The sequence below is a fragment of the Haliotis cracherodii genome, unplaced genomic scaffold, assembly GCF_022045235.1.
Source record: "Haliotis cracherodii isolate W230 unplaced genomic scaffold, xgHalCrac1.p SCAF_14, whole genome shotgun sequence".
Classification (NCBI taxonomy): Eukaryota; Metazoa; Mollusca; class Gastropoda; order Lepetellida; family Haliotidae; genus Haliotis; species Haliotis cracherodii.
This window is the reverse complement of record NW_027266269.1, coordinates 22443392-22450287: the sequence shown is the minus strand read 5'-3', so window position 1 is coordinate 22450287 and position 6896 is coordinate 22443392. Positions and strand designations below refer to the sequence as shown.

The 6896-nt window shown below is 35.9% G+C and overlaps 1 long non-coding RNA gene across 1 annotated transcript; it reads left to right on the top strand.

Moving 5' to 3' along the window:
• Positions 1 to 2118: 2118 nt before the first annotated feature.
• On the top strand, positions 2119 to 6646 carry LOC139460629 (uncharacterized). Its single transcript, XR_011652817.1, has 3 exons — positions 2119 to 2248; positions 2546 to 2629; positions 6206 to 6646. It is a non-coding gene; the product is annotated as an uncharacterized lncRNA (long non-coding RNA).
• The last annotated feature ends 250 nt before the right edge of the window (positions 6647 to 6896 follow it).

Below are 6896 nucleotides of genomic sequence, written 5' to 3'. Positions count from 1 at the left end.
GACAAGTAGTCGCAAACATCATTCCTTTCAAGTGATTACCACATGGCCAAAGACAATAATTTCTTCAACGTCCTTGAAGGGTCCCACTCCGACTTGGCATTGGTTGGTCTTCTCACATTAGCCAGACCAGCCTTTGTGAGTGTGTCCCAGTGTCAATTGGGATATAACTTCTTGGTAGGCCCCCATTGAAATAACAGGATTCTCCTCATCACTGTCTGCCCATCACTTCTGATATCTGGAAGGGTCCTTCCAGACTGTCAACCAGTCATCCGGGTATCTCAAGCTGGACTTCAGTTTCTGCAAAATTATGTATAAAGATTGTAGCAATAGAAAAGAATTGTTGCAACATGTACTTACAGATAAAAGGCAGCGAATTCACTTAATTTATCATCTTTGAGTTTTGTTATATACCAAACATTTGAGATATATATTGTTCCATGCTGATGAGTTGAAACAATCATTAACTGACATCTCTTAAAAATGCTTCCCATACAAGCCAAAGTAATAGATGAGGTAGCAAGTGGGCTCATTGATCGCTCGTAATCGTACCCAATAACGTGGGATGTTGTCCATAACAGTCATCATCGGTGCGTCTGGATCGAGCTAATAACATTACTCACTGGTTTGCCTAGTTGGGATTTGAGATTTGATTATTTATAATCCTTGTCATTTAGCTGAACTATTGTTGGATGTGGTGTTAAATGAGTGAAATGGGAAGAGAGCCCGAAGTGATGCAGGTCTTACATGTTTACCACTTTGATGAAACCCACAAGCAAGTGTATGATGCTACCCTTGATTCAAACCCACGACCATTGGTTTCTGTCAAGCCCAAGAGATGCAACTATGCACAGCAAGTTGTGGTGCCTTTGATAATTAGGCCATCCATGCCAACAGGTGATAAAGAACAAGCAAACTGAAAAGATATTTGCAGAATAGCTACATGAACATGATGAACCAAACAGAATAATTTCAAATATTTACCACTCACTGCTACTCTTCTCTTGTTCCTCATTGCTTCCCTTTTTCCATTGATGCTGTGCAGATAACTGACTCACTCATTCATCCAGACATTCTGCAAAAATAAGTAGCATTCACATTACAGAAATATCCAAATTGTACATGCTGTACATTGAATTCAATTGAAAAGGCCCCAGTTGAGTTTCCAACTTAGAACTGTCCTTATTAAAATATTTCATCCCAAACATTCAGAGATAAAACATAATCCCATATTTAACAACTGTCAAACAATTATTGGGTCATTCAACATACACTTTACATAGGGAATCACTTGTTGCAAAAAAGATCCTCGCCAAGGTCAGAGTCATTCCATGAAATATTGAATTATTTAGTTATGAAGCTTATACAAAACAAGGACATAACAGTGTAATTATAAAAATATGTTAAGCGTAAAAAAAGTAAAGTCTTTGGTGGCCATTATTGTAAATTATAGTCTGTATTAGCATCCCACAAAAGTTTAGAGTTAATAATCGTTCCTAGATCTTTGTACATTTCTTCATTATCTATAAAAAGCGGATCTAATTTGGATCATCTTGTTTTGACCACAAATCCATTACGCCCCTTATGCAAATCCTTGTCGTCATAACAAACAGTTGACCATAATACTAAAAAAAGGACCCTTGGCGTTTACGGTAAAGTATGTAGAGCAGGAAAATATCAAAATCAATCCGTTCCATAAGATCTCTCCACGGAAATCATAAGGTCACGAAGCCCTGCTACGTACCTGGCATCCGCATTTGCTGCCAATCGCCTTTCCAAATACTGTTGACTTCCGCGTTGTGGATGGCTCAGAGGAACTTCGGCCGGCATTTCCGTGGTGGAGGTGAATGAGAACAAGGTATCGATACACGAGGTAAGCTTATCGTAATCAAGCATGACAGTGTATATCGATACACGAGGTTTGTTTACGTCCATGTTCTAAAATGGCGCCCTGGACCGCAGGGGAATATGGGTAAATTGGCTTGTTCCGGGTTAACACAAAGCTGGGCCCCCGTCTCTAATATCACAATATTGTTTGGCGCAAGTTGACGACGCGCATAGGAAGCCCGGAACCAGTTTAACACGACATAAGCTGGTTCCCGGCTCTCTATGCGCGTCGTCAACTTGCGCCAAGTTATATTAGAGACGAGGCCCAGCTTATACACTGAACACGATCGGTCATTTCGTCAAAATTGGCCAAATATTGAGATTGCAGCTGAGGTAATGCTGGCAGCTGAAGTGACACATTAAGGTAAGGAATATGTGAATATTACAATGATCACGTATTAAAGTAATTTACCACATGTAAGCCTGTCACATGTGACACATTAACTTTCATAGCCAACATGTAAGTAAATGTATCAGGATATAATTATATTTTTATATAACAAGTAGCCTGTCTATCATATGTTAGTATTTGCTTATGTATATAATGAAGAAATATGTTTACTTTAACTGGATAATTTGTATGCTAATGTGACTCACTGTCTTATTTCATATACTCCCTTTACTCTGTGAGATGATTAATAGCCTCAACATATTTTTCCAGATGTGAAGAATCAAGAACAGCTTTAATGACAGGGAAGTTTTGCATCAGAGATCATCGTGAAGTGGAAGATAAGACATTTTAAGGGTATGAACATTTTCACTTGAACTAGCTGAACAATAACCATGATGACAACTTTATCATGGGGGAATTTTGGGTGGTGGGGTAGCCTAGTGGTTGAAGCGTTCACTCTTCGTCCTGAAGACCCATGCAGGTTTGATTCCTGCCACATAGCTGCGATATTGCTGAGTGTGGCGTTAAACATCAAACAAAGCTAACAGCCGCATACATACTCACATGGGGATTCCAGGTTGAAGTTAGTCCCCATCAACATGATCAACCTATGCTAGTTGTAAGAGATAACTTAATGGATCGGCTGATCAGGCTCGCTGACTTGGTTGATCCATGTCATTGTATCCCAATTGTGTGGATGGATGCTCATGATGTCAGTCACTGGATAGTCTGGTCCAGACTTGATTATTTACAGACCGCCGTCATTTAGCTGGAATATGGCTGAGTGCAGAGTTAAACAACAAACACCAACATGATTCTACAACCTGCTCTTGTGGATACCATTTTGAGGATCCTACACATAACTTCTTTTCGGGTCTTAACTATTGCAATATGTTCTATTACATGTGTTTTAAACATATATTTTTTTCATTGGCTTATCTAAATGATGCTCAAATACAAAATAATTAATAATATAATACTAATTCTATACTATTGCAAACTATCAGTTGAGCAATAATGAAATCATCTGATTATAATTAGATAATGAAGGAGAAGTCCGTATTGATTAAATCTACCAGATTCTGAGATAAATGCACGTATTGATTGATTTATTTCAATGTTTTCCTGTACATAATTTTCAACAATTCCATATAAAGCTTTCTTATATCCATGCTGTATAATAATAATACCTATTATTTCTAATAATAGCATAATTTGGACACACAAATAAGTAATGAATGGTATTTTTATAACAGGTGCCACACATGCGGGATAGGTCATTTCACATGAATCATTTTTATGTGAATTTAAATCACTAATATCCATGCTGTATAATAATAATACCTATTATTTCTAATAATAGCATAATTTGTCACACACATATAAGTAATGAATGGTATTTTTATAACAGGTGCCACACATGCGGGATAGGTCATTTCACATGAATCATTTTTATGTGAATTTAAATCACTACAAGCTGATCTGAGTCCTGAAAGGATATGCCTTCGATTCTGTGAAAATGGAAATGCTTAAACATCTCCCAATATTAACCATGCTATTACAGAATCTGTTCACTTGTTTGTGTATGTAAAATATTTTTGAACCATTACATCCATCTAATGATTGTTTGTATGTGTGATGTGCCAGTAGAGGTATATATGTACAAGCATGTGCATACGCGTATAAAAAATATGTATGTTTGGCTAGGTACCAGTATATGAATTAGTTGTTTTGTGCGACTTGTATATTAGCATCATCATAGTTTCAACAGACAGTTTATGTATATCAAATGTTAAATGTCTTTGAAGGAGAATTGCATATCAAAACTGACATTATTTTATTACTTATGAGTAGAACTTTTTAAGTATCTGGCAAGATACATTTCCTTGGTCCACAGAAACATGTTACTAGTAAACTGTAAACTGACTTGTCAGTGTGGTTGGAAACTAACTAAGCTGTCACTACTCAATTAAGTAATTAACAGATAATTGCAAGTGATAATACCCACCTGACACTAATTGCCCTGTTAATCCCTAATCCACCATGAGTTGACATTGAGTTCATCTTGCTAATGAGCTGTTGTGAGCGTAACAAGATGATAAACATCAAAGGTGGGGCAGGCTTTGATCAAGTGTTCTGTAGAAGAGATTATGTCATTTGTTTAATGTTTATTTAGGATTAGCTACATCCCTTGATCCTACCAAGACCATACTTGAGATTATCAGACAGTTTGTCTGGATACAACCTGATGTCTCAACTGTATTGGATTCTGCCTTGTAGCAAACTATGTGTGTGACAAGGACTTTGACCACTCTGTGCAGATGCATAACAATGCACTTGGGGTATGATTCAATTATGTCACACAAGTCAAAGATGGGTTCCACTGTATTTAGAAACAGACGATAGATGCAATACTGTGTAACTTTATAACAATCAAACGAGTATTCAAATAGGAATACACATATTTTTACAATGACCCTTGAAAAGTTCCAAAACCAAATAGAACTACTTAAATAATGATTACACTTGACCAATATATTTGGCAGTTTTTCCCCGTTATTGTTAATCTTAATTAAAGATAGGATAAATGATAAAAATATGATAATGATTTTACTCATGACTAATCATGGGCGGATACAGCTTTTTTTACAGCTACAGTATTTATTGTCTTTGGTGGTAATTTATACAGAATTAAAGATTTATTTTCGAAATAAAAAGGGGGGTGCGCACCACAGCACCCCCCCTCTGTATCCGCCCATGCTATTGCCAGCAAGGTCCCCAAAATGTAATATACATAGTTTTTAGTCGATTGTTCAGGTGGTTCTTTTCAGTTGATTTTTTTGTATCAGTGTCTATTTTGGCCTACCAATTAATGGTAGATATTAATTATCAATAATAAGTGAGATAATTATTTTCAATGTGGCTCCCATTGCAACTGAAGCAAGGAACGATTCAAATTAAGCCTGATTCAGCTGCTACATTTATATGTTCTTGCTTCTCTAATCAGTAATTCAATCAGTTGTATAGTGACTTGATATTTGGTGAAAATATCTGTTGTATGAAATCCTAATGTTACTTACTTTTGTATTTGAGATGATATTTGTATTTGGTAGCCTAGTGGGTAATGCGTTCTCCGAAGCACTGGGTTCTGTTCCCCACATGGGTACTGTGTGAAAAGCCCATTTCTGGTGTCCCCGCAGATATATTGCTGGAATATTGCTAAAAGCTGTGTGGAACTATACTAACTTGCACACTCATTATATAATATTTTGAGATCACTTACATGACTTGTGTGATTGAAAGTTTTGATAATTATGAATACCGTATTCGACAGAATAAGCGCCCAGGGCGCTCTCAAAATTTTGTGCTTTATGCTGGCAGCCTGAAATGTTAATGTACGACAAATATATTTTTCCAGAATGAAATTCCCCATAATTAAGGGTGCATATCACACACGAATGTGTATTATATGCAAATAAATAAGCGTTGTATACATTGATCAATTGGAAAGGGTGCTAATTGGGATTGTTAACTAGCCAATATATTAGCAAATATTCCCGTGGGCGCTTATTAGAGCGAGGCACTTATTACATCAAATACGGTAGTTCTGTTTTTATGTATAAGAACCTATTTTATGCAATTTGCAATTGCCATTGATGTAATGCAAACATTTGAGAAAAATTCAGGTGAGCCTGCCTTATGGCACTACAGGAATTGTTTTCAGAAGATCAATTACAATTTTGTATTTTCTGTAAAATTTACTGTTTGCTATGGCTTTTTTACATTGGTTAACATGGTTTGGTTAACAGTTGCTTGATAAACTGTCATTACCTTACTCATTGAGAAACCAACTTTTTACCCTTTGTCAATATATGTGTGTTTCTTATATTTTTAATAACAAGATTTTAAAGATGTTATAAATTGTTTCAGGCACCTGGATTTCACAATGACACCAGATCAGACAAGTCATACAAAGGACTCTCAGGGTGATGAATAATCCTCCCCAGAACAACTAGCAGGTTCACCTCAGAAAGTGATGATTCTGAATGAATAATGCCACATCAGTGTGATTCTGTAGGTTGTTTTATTACGACATTAATCAAGTCTAAAGGAATTAATACCACAGCAGTGAGACTATGTTTATGTGGTGTACACTGACGCTGACTATACAAATCTGAATGACTTTTGTGGTTTACTGCACAAACATAATTGACTTTAGATATTCTTCTCCCTTGAAATTCTTCTGAGATTTGACCGATTTGTTTATTTAGAAAATGGCATTGAAGCATCTGTTTCTGTTTTTGAATGTTCTTGCAAACACCTTTGGTTACTGAACCAATGAAATGTCATAAAATCAATAAATATGATTTGTTATCTTAACAACTTTTTTTGTTTTGCTTCTTTAAAGAAATATGATATTGATCATTCATAACATAGGTGCTAACATATATCAAATATACTAATGCCCTGAATGTTTTCCTACAATTAATACAGCTCACTGAATGAAGTTTTTAGTTCCATGTCAGTAGAAAAATTACATTGATATTTTTATGTACCGGTACTTTATTAGGTGTTTTCTGTGGATGCACCCATTTGGGTTAATGATATTCTGTTTCAAACT